Source organism: Musca vetustissima, unplaced genomic scaffold (genome assembly GCF_032173495.1).
Source record: "Musca vetustissima isolate MV318-11 ecotype Yass unplaced genomic scaffold, APGP_CSIRO_Mvet_v1 utg70473, whole genome shotgun sequence".
Classification (NCBI taxonomy): domain Eukaryota; kingdom Metazoa; phylum Arthropoda; class Insecta; order Diptera; family Muscidae; genus Musca; species Musca vetustissima.
In genome coordinates this window covers 75142-91002 of record NW_026888000.1, presented here as the reverse complement: position 1 = coordinate 91002, position 15861 = coordinate 75142, and positions in this window count along the sequence as shown.

The window sequence follows — 15861 nt, the reverse complement described above, 5'->3', positions numbered from 1 at the left end:
TCGTAGTTCATTTGACGCCGATATTCACCATCGACGCAGATCGGCCCGTAGATCTTTCGGAGAATTTTTCTTACAAACACCCTAAGAGCTGCCTCATCTGCTTGCGCAAGTACCCATGCTTCAGGTCCATATAACAGCTCGGGTAGTATCAGCTTCTTCTAGAGTGTGAGTTTGGTCTGGCGAGAGGTGGTCTTGTTTCTAAACTGCTTACATAGACCATAGCAGCACCTGTTGGCCCGTAGATCTTTCGGAGAATTTTTCTTTCAAACACCCCAAGAGCTGCCTCATCTGCTTGCGGGTAGTATCAGCGTCTTTAAAGTGTGAGTTTGGTCTGGCGAGAGGTGGCCTTGTTTCTAAACTGCTTACTTAGACCATAATAGCATCAAATGGCCATCACAATCCTTCTCCGAATTTCAAAACTGATGTTATTCGTTTTATTTATGGCGGTACCAAGGTATATAAAATCTTTAACTACCTCGAAGCTGTAGTTCTCAAGTTCCACAATTGGTCCTAGTCTACTGGACGTCTTGCGCGTTGAAACCATCAGCTAGGTCTTCGCGCCGTTTACTCCAGGCTCTCTTTGGCAGGCTCCTTCTCAATTTGTTCAAAGGTTCCTGTTACCGCTCGCAATGTTCCACCCATTATATCGATGTCATCGGCATAGTCGAGTAACATGAGTTGTTTGGTGTACAGAGTGCCATATCTGTTCACTTTTGCCTCTCGTATGACCTTTTCCAGCAGGATGTTAAAAAGGTCACACGACAAACTGTCACCTTGTCTGAATCCTCGTTCGTTGTTAAAGGGCTCCGAGATGTCATTTCCGACCTTAGCTGCTGATCTTGTTCCAGTTAAAATTATCCTGCATATCCGTATTAATTTTGCAGGAATGCAAAACGCAGATATGGCTTTTTACACCTCTGAACGGATAGGGCTGTCGAATGCGGCTTTATAGTCGACGAATAGGTGGAATGTGTCGATGTGTTTCTTGTGGGGTTTTTCCAGGATTTGGCGCAGAGTGATAATCTGGTCAATGGTGGATTTGCAAGGTCTGAAGCCACATTGGTATGGTCCAATAATATCATTGACCATTGGCTTCAATCGTTCACACATCACACTGGATAGCACTTCATATGCGATGGGAAGGAGAATTATTCCTCTATAGTTGGCACATATCGTCTTGTCTCCTTTTTTGTGCACGGGAAACAGGATGCTAATGTTCCAACCATTGGGCATACATTCCTCTAGCCAAATTTACTAATCAGCTGGTACATGCTCCTGACCAGCATCTGACCACCAGTCTTGAATAGTTCGGCTGATAACCCATCGGTTCTTGCTGCTTTATTGTTCTTGAGCCGATTAATTGCTTTTATGACCTCATCTTGGCTAGTTGGTATACACTCTACACCATCATCTCATATTTGTTCTGGGGTATCTTCTTCACCGCTCCTCTTTGATACCAGAAGCTTTTCAAAATGCACCTTCCAGATCCTCAACACGCTGTCTGTATCTGTCACCAGGTTTCCTTCTATATCTCTACAGGAGGATGTGCCTGCACAAAAACCTTCGGTTTGGTGTTTTACTCTTTGGTAAATTTTCCGGATTTCTTGTTCTTTCTTCTTTTTTCTGAAAATACGTTTCTCCTCTCTCCTTTTCTCCCGATAATTCTCCATCACTTTACGTGTTGCTACTCTCTGCAGGGTTGCCCTATACGCTGCGTTTTTCACATCAGTAGCATTACGACACTCTTGATCGTACCATGGATTTTTGATGGTGGTTTTTGATACCCAAGTGTTGCTTTTGCTGCAGTTTGTAGGGAGTGGGCAATTCTTTGCCATTGTGCTTCTATACTATTATCGGGTCAAAAAGTGCTTTCTTCAAGCAGGTGGTTAAGTTGAGCGGAGTAGGCTTGTGGTTTTTGCAGCTTTTCGACGTCGAATTTCCGTGTTGTGTTAGATCGCTCCTTTGCTGTAACATTACGACGAGAGCAAACCTTCTATGCAGATCCTCAAAATTAACAATGGGTCCATTCCGATTCCTTACAAACATATCCACAAATACATAATACCCAATGACACAGTGTTTGGTGTAGAGTACAAAAAAATATCCTCTCTGTTACAACAAATTCAATATTTGTTGTTGCTATTTATTCTCTCCAGAGGCAAACTCAAGTAAAAAATCATTCCCTAATAGTCTGTGGGCGACTGTAAGTCGTAATGGGGCTATGATTTCTCTAGTAGTATTTCACCAAATGTCAAATAAAAGCTTCTGATTTTTTTTCTTGTCATCATTTTCTAAATTTATGTTGTTTTTTCGTCACGGTTTTCCTTTTATTGTGATTTAAATTTTTTCACTCTTACTCTCTAATTTCTTTTTCGAATAATATTTACAAACTGCATGTTCCACAGAAATAATTCCGACCTATGAATATTTTATGAAGAAGAAAAAAAAAATACACAAATATTTACATATTTCACACAGCAACAGGAATTCCAAGAAATCACCAATGCTGACTGGCATTTAAATTCTTGAGGTGTGGTTTCATCACAAGATGACAGAACTGAAAAAACAACAACAACAAATAAATATTAAAACGTTGACGACTGTTGTCAATTTTAAGGAGTTCTTGAAAATGTTATTAAATTTTAAGTGGCAATTGGGAATTTAATCTAGAATTTACACCAGTTTGGTAGTTCAGTGACGAATTAGTTCATTTGAACTATTCCGATAAAGGAACGGTACGAACTAGGTCTAGTCCAAATGAAGAACCAATCATATAGCCAATTTCTGAAAGTTTGTTATTTTAAGAACATAATAAAAAAATTTTATTTGAATTTTTACACAGGTCGTTTCAATCTGACAAACGTTGGCAGTTCGGTAGTTCCCTAACGAACTATTCCTATAAAGGAACCATAGGAACTAGGTCCAGTTATTTAGTTCTTATAGTCCATTTGGTGATCTCGCTCCTTTTTCTGATCTCCCTCCGCTATTTCCATATTCTTCATTATATTACGAAAATTAAGTAGACAAATAAAACAGAAATAGTTTGTGCTTATCGCCCTGAAGTTGAATTTTGTAGCTTCGGAATATTCCACTAACTATAAATTAACTAAAATATTTTTTCTTTATTTTTGTTAAATTTGTTAACATTTTCATCCACTAACGAATCAACACGGAACTATGTGAACAAGAAAAAAAAGAACGATGAAAGATAAGGAGATATTCAAATGGACTATCTAGGAGTCGGAACTATATGGAGCATAGAAGTCGTTTGTGAACGACCTAGTTTCATTGAACGAGTCAGTCCACTGAACGAGTGAGCGACATAGTTCAATGTTGATTACTGTCGTTCACTGAACGATTTTGTTTACCAAAGGCCGTCGGCCACTGAACGACTTTGCTCAAAAAACGTCAGTCACTGAACAACATTAAATTTTACTCTACATTTTCAGTTTCGTTCACAGATGAACTGACTTTGACTAACTGAACGGAGACAAACAAGTCAACAAACGGAGTCAACAATTTCATATAAAATTTGTTAAATAAGACCATTAAGGACCATTTCCTGAAATACGGTGCTCAAAAGGCCAAATGCAAATACTGCAATAGCTTGAGGGTCAGTAAAAAGCTAGGGTATTTGAAAGCAAACAATGCGCTGCCTTTCCAATTGAACTGAGTGACCATTGAACGAGGTGTACGACATAGTTTACCTTAAAAAAATTACCTAGTTCGTTCGATCACTGAACTGGACGAGACTACAGTATATGAGAGTGGTTCCGTTATGTGACGATTTCAATCCCAAACAACCTAGGAGTTTGTGTAAAATTTAATACATATTGCAATCCGGTTCACGTTTCGGTGTAGAACTCATACAACACCCAAATATTGGGGTTTTCCTTCCGCATTCGGTATTTTGGGGAATTTGGGCAAGGGTTTCAACTATCTTGTCCGTTATTGTTTTGGTATAGGTATTTTGAGAGATTTAGCCGCATTTTCCAACCGAAAAGTCTATAATTTGCCATTCTGGGTTTTGGAGGCTTGCATATATCTGCGCATTGATAATTGTATGTCCATGTTCGGACATATCCCCATATAGAGGTTCTGTCCAATTTGCAGTCGCAGTTCGAATCATACATTCGAAAAATTGATAAATACCAGTTATATTATAAAGTTCCGCCAAATTATCGGCATTTTGAAGCATCTAGTTGCACTTTCCATCCTTTTTTTCCGGCATTTCGATGTTTTGTAGTAAAATGATTATTATAGGTCCATGCTTTGAAATGACCCTCAAATCAAGATTCCGCCAAATTTTCGGTATTTTGAGGCTTCTAGACGCATTTTCTAATAGAAAAGGTTGTAATTCCTGAGAAAAAGTACGTCTCTTCCGAAATAATATATATAATATATAATAAATATATAAAGAGGTGCCGCTTATGTTTTGCTTTGTTAAAGTCGGTCGTTCCGGAACCAACTAATTCAAAGGAATTTTTTTCTCAAAAGGAACTATTGGCACTAGATTCAGCCGCTCTTGCTCACCTTTTTGCTCTTGTTCACCTAGTCCCTTTTGATCCAATCCTTCATTTACCAAATTAAATGATCCTTCAAATCCTTCATTTACCAAATTATAGGTTCATGTTTTTTGGGACAATATTAACATCCCGCCAAATTTTTTGTAGTTTGAGGCTTCTAGCGACATTTTCCAACAGAAAAGGCTGTAATTCTTGAAAAAGAAGTACTTCTCCCTAGAAATGTAATTTAATTTTTCAAATTTCTAAAAGTATAGAATTCGGTTGTTCCGGAAATACTTCTTTTTCATGAACTAGCAAAAAGAACAACGGGTACTAGTCCAGTCATTCCTGTTAGCTCTTGTTCGCCTAGTTCCTTTTTATCGATTTAACAAACGAACGATGGAACTATATGAATGGCCTAGTAACTTTTACTGAGCGAATCTAAAAAGCGAACCGTCCAGGAAAAATATTACCTAACTCGGTGTACACAGTATCGTTGTTGCCTGATGAATGACAATAATGTCAGGCCACACTATCAAACAAGCAAAATTTGGGCAAGAGTGTCATTCAAAGGAGATAGTGTGTAGACCGCGTAATAAACAGAAAATTTCCTATGTCACTGTATCCATATAAAGGTCTTGAGTTTTTAAAGAAGGTTTGAAAAGTTAGGCCGGGCCGAATTTAGAAATTCTGATGTGTGTCAAATAATCTGTGTCAATATTTGTGTCAATCGGTCATACTTACGGTCAGAGAATCGGAAAATATATTTTAGATCTACATGCCAATCTAAAACAATTTTCACCAAACTAAATATTCTGTCTGTTAGGTGATGGGCGTGTCATCTATCGTTGGCTAGAAGTAATGACACATTGAATTATGTGTCATGGTTGTGGTCCTTGCTTACTTCGTGTTACCATTTTCCTCTGGGTGGCGCTATCTTCTGAAATTTCTATATTTATTTATTCTTACCTGTTTATGTAATGGTCAGGTGGCTTCGGATACATTTCTGCAATGACAGTAAAACAAAAAAAGTGAAGTTTTCTTCTCCTATTAATCTTCCTTGGAGCATAAGGAGCATCTACAAAGCATCGCAAGCTTACTTGAGGAATCCATGGGTTCATTTCGATTACAAGTTCATTATTTTTATTCCTGCTAAGTAGTAACTATGATTAGTTTGTTTTAGTTTGACCCAGATGTGGATGCTGCCATCTATTGTTGGGTAGAAACAATGCCTTCTTGAATGGTGTGCAGTGGTTACGGTCCTTGCTTATTTGATGCTGCTATTTTTTTCTGGGTCACACTATCTTCTGTCATTATCATCCTTACTTACATCGAGACGGATTATAATGTCAGAGAGCATGGGACTTCCACAAAGCATCGCAAACTTACTCGATGAATCCTGGTGTTAACTTCGAAAATTAATTCTTTGGTTTTATTGCTTTTATACGATTGTCCTGTTGTTGTCTGTCCCAGGTAAGGCGGAAGTCATTGCCTTGATTGGTCAGTTGTAGTTTGTCCCTGGTGAGAAGATTGCCATCTTTTGTTGGCTATAAAAATGCCGCCTTGAATTCTGGGTTGGTGTCCTTGCTTATTTAGTGATGCGATTTTTGGGTCGCGCTACCTTCTGTGAATTCTATTTTATGTTATCCCTACTTCGTGATGTTGATTTCGAGGGTGGATTAGAATTTCAGGGCGCATCGGATACATTTCCGCAAATGACACCCTCTAGGAGCATAGGGCTTTCACAAATCTCATCCATCATCTTACTCGATTAAACCTTGTGTTAATTTCTATTTCATTGCTTTCTTTCTAGATTATGTATGTAGCCTATACTAGGTGATGGAAGTGACATCTATCGTTGCCTAGAAAAAAATGTCTCCTTACATTTTTACAGCGGTTGGTGTCCTTGCTCATTTAGTGTTGTCATTTTCCTATGGATGATACTATCTTCAGCAAATTCTATTTTGTGTTATCTTGACGTTGATTTCGATGGTGGATTAGAATGTCAGGGTGCATCGGATGCATTTCCGTAAATATCAGTAAGACGAAGCAAATGCAAAGTTTCTCGTGATAGTCCTGCTAGAATCATAAGGCTTCCACAATGCATCGCAATTTTGTTGATGAATCCTTGTGTTAATTTCGATAATAATCTCATTGGTTTTATTCCAACTATGTAGTAAATATGATTGGTCTGTTTTAGTTTGTCCCAGGTGAGGAGACTGCCATCTATTGTTGGCTAGAAAAAATGTCTCATTGTATTTTGTACACTGGTTGGAGCCCCTTGCTTATTTAATCTTGCCATTTGGGTGGCGCTATCTGCTGCAAATTCTTTTTTGTGTTATTCTTACCTGTTGATCTTGATTTCAAGGGTGAACTAGAATATAAGGAGGCTTCGGAGGTGTTTCCCCAAATTACAGTATGATAAATTTAGATAATAATTTCATTGGTTTTATTTTGTTTAAGTAGTAACTATGGCTGGTCTGTTGCAGTCTGTCGCAAGAGAGGATAATGTCATCTTTCATTGCCTAGAATCTATGCATCCTTCAATTCGGTGCAGGAATTGGAGTCCTCGCTTATTTGATGTTGGATGGCGCTATCTTCTGTCCTTTAATTTTGTGTGATCCTCATCTGTTAATTATGATTTCGTGGGTAGATTATGTCAGGGGGCTTGGAATGTATTTTCGCAACTGATAGAGGTTGGTATCCTTGCTTTTTTAATGTTGCCATTTTCCTCTGGGTGGCGCTATCTTCTGCAGTCTATATATTGTGTCTTTATGTGTTGATGTTGGTTTTAAGGGTGGATTACAAAGTTAGGGGGATTCGAATGTATTTTTCCTAATGACCGTAATATACAATTGTTCCTGTTAATGCTGGGGCTCTCATAAAGCACTGCCACCTTACCCGATGAATCATTGTGTTAATTTCGATAATCATTTCTTTGGATTTAGTCCAGTTAAGTAGTAACTATGGTCGGTATGTTGTAGTCGATCCCAGGCTATGAGGTTGGAATCCATCGTTGGAAAAAAAAACTATTTTTAATTTTGTGGGGTCCTTGCGTATTTAGTATTGTCATTTTTCTATAGGTGGCGCTATCTTATGTGTGCAGATGTTGATGCAGAGGTAGGTTATTGAAATGTAGAGGGCTTCTGATTTATGCTCCTTGGAAGGGTGACATTTCGCAGTAAAAAAAACGGTACTTTTTACGAAAATGCAAGCCAAGCGGCTAAAATTGTGAATGGTGTTTATAGTTCCGATACTGAAACATCCAATTACGTGCAATTTTGGTTTCGTAGATTCTGTTCAGGAATTTTGATTTTAAAAATGCACCTCGCATAGGTAGGCCGGTTGTCGGAAATGTCGATAAAACACAAATACAAAAAAGGTGTATTTGGCCCAAATCGGCCATTCCGAAGCATGTTAAATGAAGTCCTATAATTCATATAAAAATAATGAGGAAAACCTAATATATTTGAAGGTCTACATTAGAAGTGTCGTGACTGATGACCAACTCCCGACAACCTAGAATTATATTATTTCAAACACTTCTAAAACTGTCACCTCCACCCCTTCACTCCACCCTACAAAATTAGTCTCATATCTTATGTTTGCGCTAATATTTCAAATTTTCTATCACATAATAAAAACTGGAAACTTATGATTTCGAAAACAAAAAAAAAAAAAAAAATATTTACATAATTTTAGATAAAGTACAGACCCAAACGATTACAGAGGAATTTTGTTCAAACACATACTTTTGATCTGCCTCATGAAGAAAGGTTAACAAATTTCTTTTATTTGAAAAACATTTTTTCAACCTGTTCATAGAAAAAAATATTCAAATAAATTATAAAAATGTCGAACAGATGTTCAACCGCCACAAAAAAAAAGTTTTGAGTTAAACCACTTTGTAGACATAAATTTAAAGTAAAAAAAATAAAAATAAAATCTGATTCAAATGAACTGCTGTTTGTTATCTGTCGGGATGATAACTCAGTTCTTCGTACACCAAAGATCAATTTAGATGGCCGGGGCAGACGAAGAAGAAGCCACTAAATAAATATTGAATGACGGTGTCGGTGGTGTTGTTGTTGGTACAACATTTAAATAAAAAGTCAATTGATTTGATAACAAACAAATTATTATTATTCACATACAAAAGAGATTCCATAAAGAAATACTTCACGCTGCTGCTGTTGCTGTTGGTTGAGTAACGACAATGGGTAATGATGATGAGGAGTAGCCCTATGCTGATGAAGCTGAAGTTCCAGTTAGTGTCTGGTTGCTGATACCCCTGATGATGGTGTTTCTGTTTATGGCAAATAATTGTTTTGTTGACCCCCCTATTGAATTAAGTTTTGTAAATCAGTGAAACTCGATACACATATCAGGGTGGAATATTTGTTTTTTATTATTTTATTTTTTTTTTTGGATTTACACAACAATCGATAATTGGCCATTTAACTAATTTTGAAATACTATTAACCAATCATAGAAAAGAAAAATGTGAGCAGTGCTGCTAGTTTATTAGTTCATAATTAAAACCTGATTTTGTTACGGTTAAGCACGCGTTAAATCGTCAAGAGAAAAATCAATACATAATTAGTTATTAGTGGAGAGTAGTTTGAATTTTCCTCACAGCATGCATGCCATGTACCCCATGCATATGCCCGAATAGTTCTATTTTCTCAGTGGGCATCTATGGTTTTCATAATTAGTAACACCATGACGAAAGCATTTTTCTTATTTACATAAATTAAGTTTTCGACAAAAAGGTATTAAAAGATGAATTAGAATATTTTGAACCGAAAAGAATAAAATGTCTTAGATTTGTATCGTCATAGTAATTGACCAAGTAAATATGTTCAAATACTTTCAATCGATAGGTACTTTTATGTGAGAGCTATTAAAAAACATTCTGCCAGGAGAAAACTTCCAAACTTTAGGCTCTTCATTATGAATAACAAGGTCCCCAATTGCGCTGGATTATTAGCACCTTCTGGAATTAGATTAGCACTTTCAGTTGGAATATATGCCCAAAACCATTAAAATACCGCAAACTGGATGAGAGTTATACTACAATGGAATTGGGCGATTGCATCTGAACTGTGTTATAAAATGTGGAAATCAAGTCTTCTGGTAGAGGAAGTATAAATTACTTCAAAAATTGCTTACTTACTTAGCTGGCTTGTGACAGAACCTTCATTCCATAAGGCGAGCTTAGAAAAGATTTCAAGGCGCGTTGGTCTTTTGCGCAGTTTTTCCAAATTGAAAGACCATTTCGGCAATGTTGTCTTCGACTTGATCTTTCCATCGTATTCGTGGCCTTCCCCTTCTGCGTGAACAATCAGCTGGTTCGCCATTATATGCCTTCTGGGCTGGGGCATCTTCATCCATTCTGACAACACGACCTAGTCAACATAGTCGTTGCAGCTCAATACGTATAAAAAGCGATGTCCGAGAATAGCTGGCACAGCTCATGGTTCATTCGATGGCGATATTCACCGTCAACGCAGATCGGCCCATAGATCGGAGAATTTTTCTCGGGGTAGTATCAGCGTCTTGAAGAGTGTGAGTTTGGTGTGGCGGGAGGTGGCCTTGCTTTTGAGTTCTTTGCTCAGACCATAGTAGCATCGATTGGCCATTACTATCCTTCTTCGAATTTCAAAACTGATGTCATTCGATTTATTTATGGCGTTACCAAGGTATATAAAATCTTTGACTACCTCGAAGCTGTAATTCTCAAGTTCCACAGTTGGTCCGAGTCTACTGGACGCGCTGATGGCATCAACAGATTGGTCTTCTCCGCGTCTACTGCCAGACCCACTTTGGCAGACCCCTTCTCAATTTGTTCAAAGTCGATATCATCGGCGTAGGCGAGTAACTGGTGTTGTTTGGTGTACAGAGTGTCATTTCTGTTCACCTTTGCCTCTCGTATGACCTTTTCCAGCAGGATGTTAAAAAGGTCACACGACAAACTATCACCTTGTCTGAATCCTCGTTCGGTATTAAATGGCTCCGAAAGGTCCTTTCCGACTTTAACTGCTGATATTGTGCCAGTTAAAGTTATCCTGCATAGCCATGTTAATTTTGCAGGAGTGACGAACGCAGACATGGTTTTAAACACTTCTGAACGGATAGGACTGTCGAATGCAGCTTTACAGTCGACGAATTGGTGGAATGTGTCGATGTGTTTATCGTGTTTTTTCCCAGGATTTGGCGCAGAGTCAAAATTTGGTCAATGGTGGATTTGCCAGGTTTGAAGCTTCATTGGCATGGTCCAATAATGTCATTGACCATTGGCTTCAGTCGCTCACGACTATATGATACCCTTCACCACTCTGGGTATATTCTACATATGTATCCTAACAGACGTCGGTTTTTCGAAGAAACATTGACATGAAATTTCAACCTATGCTAAACATGAATAGGTCGAAACTATATATGAAAACTATGCTATATCTAAATCTGAACCAATTTCAAAGAAACTTGCCCGAGATTAATTTTTATTTATTTTAGTATGTTGTGTCAATCGCCCTAGTCAATCGCTTACTTAGAATCGGACGAAAATATATATAGGAGCTTTTTGTAAATTTGAATCGATTTCAAGAGAACTTGACACACATAAGTTTATACTAACTTAAGTACATTGTACAAAATTTTGTGCCAATTGGCCAAACTTTGAGTCTTTAGTGCCCAATTTACGTAAAATCGGAAGAAAATATATACGGGAGATATATCTGAATCTGAACCGATTTGCACGAAACTTAGCACACATCATTTTAGACGTAATTCAGTACCCAATGCAAAATTTCGTGAAAATCGAAAGATATATAGGGACCTTGGTCGATCTTTTACATTAAATCGGACGAAAATATATATGGGAGCTATATCTAAATATGAACCGATTTTCACGAAACTTAACACGGACCTAATTCAATACGCTGTGTGAAACTTCGTGCAAATTGAAAGATATATAGGGACTATGGTGCACCATTTAACTTAAATGGGACGGAAATATATATGGGAGCTATATTTAAATCTGAACCGATTTTTCCCAACTTCAATAGGGTTCGTCCTTGGGCCAATTAAGTGAGCTGTGCCAAATTTAATCCAAATCGAATGATAAATACGACCTGTACTTTTGTTTACAATTTAACACCAACAGACGGACGGACATGCAAAAATCGACTAAAAAGGTGATTCTATGCATATTTGCATTTTTCTACATCCGTTGAAACAGTGAGCTGATATGCCCTGCGAATTCATCCATAGAATTCACCCATAAGAAAAATGGGTTGAGGCGTCGGGTTATGTGCCCACTCTAGGAAAACCCCTCCTTCCAAGAAAAAGCCACGAAAAAGAAAATCAAACCCACCCATGTTGATGACCGCCGCAAACATATAAAGCACCACGATTTGCGAATCTGCACTTGGAATGTGCGCCGTTGTACAGAACAGGAGCAGTTTTCGCCTTGGCGGATGTACTCAAGAAGTACAAAGCCGATATTATTGCCTTACAGGAAATGCGAGGGGAAGGGTCTGGCGTAATTAAATCAGATATTACGGCCATGAAACGAGACGTGAATTTGGCAGCGGATTTATAATTAATATGAGAATAAAATACCTCTTCTCCAGATTCACTCCAGTAGAACAGCGAATTGGTATAATCAATATAAAAGCGAAGTTCTTCTACATCAGTTTTATTTGCGCTTATTCTCCGACGGAAGACAAAGATGAGCAGACCAAATAGATTTTTTACGAGAGTCTGGAAATACCATATGACCTCTGCCCTGCCCATGACTGGAAAATATTTTTGATCCCACCGTCGGAAAATTCAGCCTCCAGGAAGAAACATCCGACAACGGCATGAGGCAGCAAAAACATGGTAGTTAGCAGCACCAGATTCAAGCATTTCGATATACACAAGGCCACCTGGATTTCTCCTGATCAAGCAAATTGACCATTGTGTGATAGACGGAAGACATTCATTCAGTGTTTTAGACGTTCGATCGATACGAGGAGTGAATATCGATTCCATAACCGTGTGGCAGCCAAGGTTCGCACCCGTCTTTATGTAGCAGCAAAGTTGCGATCTAATGTAACAAGGAAACTTGACGTCGAAAAGCTGCAAACACAACAGGTAGCAGAGGCATATTCCGCTCAACTTACCCATCTGCTTGACGGCAATGCTTTTTGTCCCGATAATAGTATAGAAGCACAATGGCAAAAAATTGCCCACTCCCTACAAACTGCAGCAAAAGCAACACTTGGGTACCACAAACCACCATCAAGAAACCCGTGGTACGATGAGGCGAAACGCAGCGTATAGGGCAACCCTGCAGACAGTAGCAACACATAATGTAATGGAGAGTTATCGAGAGAAAAGGAGAGAGGAGAAAAGCAGAAAAAAGAATAAAGAACAAGAAAAACGTGAGCGGGAGCAAATCGAGATGTACAGGAGTCAGAATGAAGTCCGGAAATTTTACCAAAGAGTTAAACACCAAATCGAGGTGTTTGGTGCTGGCACATCCTCTTGTAGAGATGAATAAGGGAATCTGGTGACAGGTACAGACAGCGTATTAAGGATCTGGAAGATGGTAGGTAGCGTATACCACCTAGCCAAGTTGAGGTCAGAATAGCAATCAATCGGCTGAAGAATAATAAAGCAGATGCCGGTCAAATGCTAGTCAGGAGCATTCACAAGCTGATTTGTCAATGACAATATTGGACCATACCCATATTTCACCCATTCGTCGACTATAAAACCGCATTCGACAGCCCCATCCGTTCAGAGGTGCTTGAAGCCATGTTTGCGTTCGGCACTCCTGCAAAATTAATACGGCTATGTAGGATATCTTTAACTGGTATAAGGTCAGCAGTTGAAGTCGGAAAGGATCTCTCAGAGCCCTTTAACACCGAACGAGAATTCAAACGAGGTGACATTTTGTCGTGTGATTTTTTGAACATGCTACTGGAAAGGTCACACGAGAGCAAAGTTGAATAGAAATTACACTCTGCACACCGAACAACATGGGTCGGACATTGCGAGCGGTAACAGGTACCTTTGAACAAATTGAGAATATCTAGTGGAAGACAACATTGCAGAATATGGTCATTCAAATTGTAAGAACTGCAAAAACGACTGACTCGCTTGGAAATCTTTTTTACGCCCAGATGAAATTTGGCATGTCTCATCTATTTGGCCCAAGGACGAACCCTATTGAAATTGGGAAAAATCGGTTAAGATTTAGATATAGCTCCCATATATATGTTCGTCAGACTTCATTAAATAGTGTACCAAAGTCCCGTTATATCTTTCGATTTGCACGAAATTTGACATAGGGTACTGAATTAGGCCGAGAATGGCCTACGTGCAGGTTCAGGAAAATTGGTTCAGATTTTATAGCTCCCATATATATTTTCGTCCGATTTAATGTAAATAGTGCACCAAAGTTCCTATATATCTTTCGATATGCACGAAATTTGGCGCAGCGTATTGAATTAAATCTGATGTGTGTTAAGTTTCGTGAAAATCGGTTCAGATGTAGATATAGTTCCTATATATATTTTTGTCCGATTTAAGGTAAATGGTGAACCAAAGTCCCTATACAACTTTCGATTTGCACGAATTTGGTATGGCGTACTGAAGTAAATCTAGAATGATGCGTGAAAAGTTTCCTGAAAATCGGTTCAGATTTAGATTTAGCTCCCATATATTTTTTCGTCCGATTTAAGGTAAATGGTTCACCAAAGTCCCTATATATCTTTTGATTTGCACGAAATTTGGTATAGTGTACTGAATTAAGTCTAGATTAAGTTAGAAATAGATCTCATATATATTTTCTTCCGATTTGCACCAAAGTCCCTATATATCTTTCGATTTGCACGAAATTTGGCATTGCGTACGGAATTGAGTCTAGAATTATGTGTGATAATTTTTCTGAAAATCAGTTCAGAATTAGACATAGTTCCCATATATTTTTCCCCCGATTTTAGGTCAATGGAGGACAAACATAAGAGTATATTTGAAACTATTTTTTTACAACATATCAAGTTGAGACTAGAATGACGTTATAGCGTTTAGTTGAAATTGATGCAGATTCAGACATAGCTTCTATACATATTTTCGGCCGATTTCATGTTAATTCTGCACCGAATTCATGTTAATTCTGTAATTGAGATTACATTTTTAACAGTGCGGATATCGTGTATCAAGTTTGTCTCAAATCGATTTACATAAATTTCACCCATTGTGCGCAAACGAATCAAAATCTGCCCGATTGTAATGACATTTGGAATAGGTGGCAGAATGGAAAGTGCATGGATTGATGTTAGTCGGTTCACATACTAAAACATATTTTTGGAGTTTTAATAATGCGTGGATTTTTTTTTTAAAAAAATATATGAAAATTAAAGGTAAATGAAAATCCTCTTACTTGTGTATTTGAGGTTGAAAGTAGTGCGTTCCCCCATTTTTAGTGAAAAAACATAGAAATCAACCACGTTCCAAAATAAACCCCTTTTAATTTTCTTTCATAATTTTAATAATAAATATTAACATCAATAATAACGTTTGCATTAAATTAATCAATTGCGTGTTAAGACGATATAAAAAGTAACCCCACCCATCCCTAACACAGCATATCCCATTCGGCATAAGAAGGCTTCTTAGTTCGTCTAATGAGACAAACTACGATAAGGACCCACCCTTTTTCCCAATGAAATCGAAGAAAAACAAAATACGCGGGCTATCAATTTACAAATGGCATTAACCTCTTAACGAGTTAAATGAAGAACAGCAGCAACAACAACAATAAAATGAATAACAGTGGCACCACTCTCCACGAATATTAATTCTAAATTTTTTCGATTAATCTTCTTCTTTTATTAGTAGTAGACCGACCAACCAATCCCTTAACTTCCGTTTCGTTTTAGTGGTAGCTGTTTTTTCTTCTTCGTCTTTCCTCTTTTACACTTCCAATACAACATTATTGGTGATATAACAACAACAACAATATCTGTTGTTGTTTGACACCACCAATGAAAGTGGTCGGGCGGTCGGTTAGCTGATCGATGGTGTTTTGGTGTCGCTCAACACGACAGACCCTCTAGACCAGTCTGTAAGCCATGTGATTTATGGTCGATATTGTTACAGTCTTTAACCTGATATTGAAGGTGGTGTATGGGAGGAACAATGAGGAGAAGGAAGAGGAGGCAGGCCGACCTACTATTGTTATTTACATAAAAAAGGAACTGCATTAACGCCATAAGGCAGAGCTACAAACCAACCATCCAACACTCCTTAGCCTACAAAGTGTCTCCACCTATTTTCTTTGCTTTCTTTCGTTCGTTCGGTC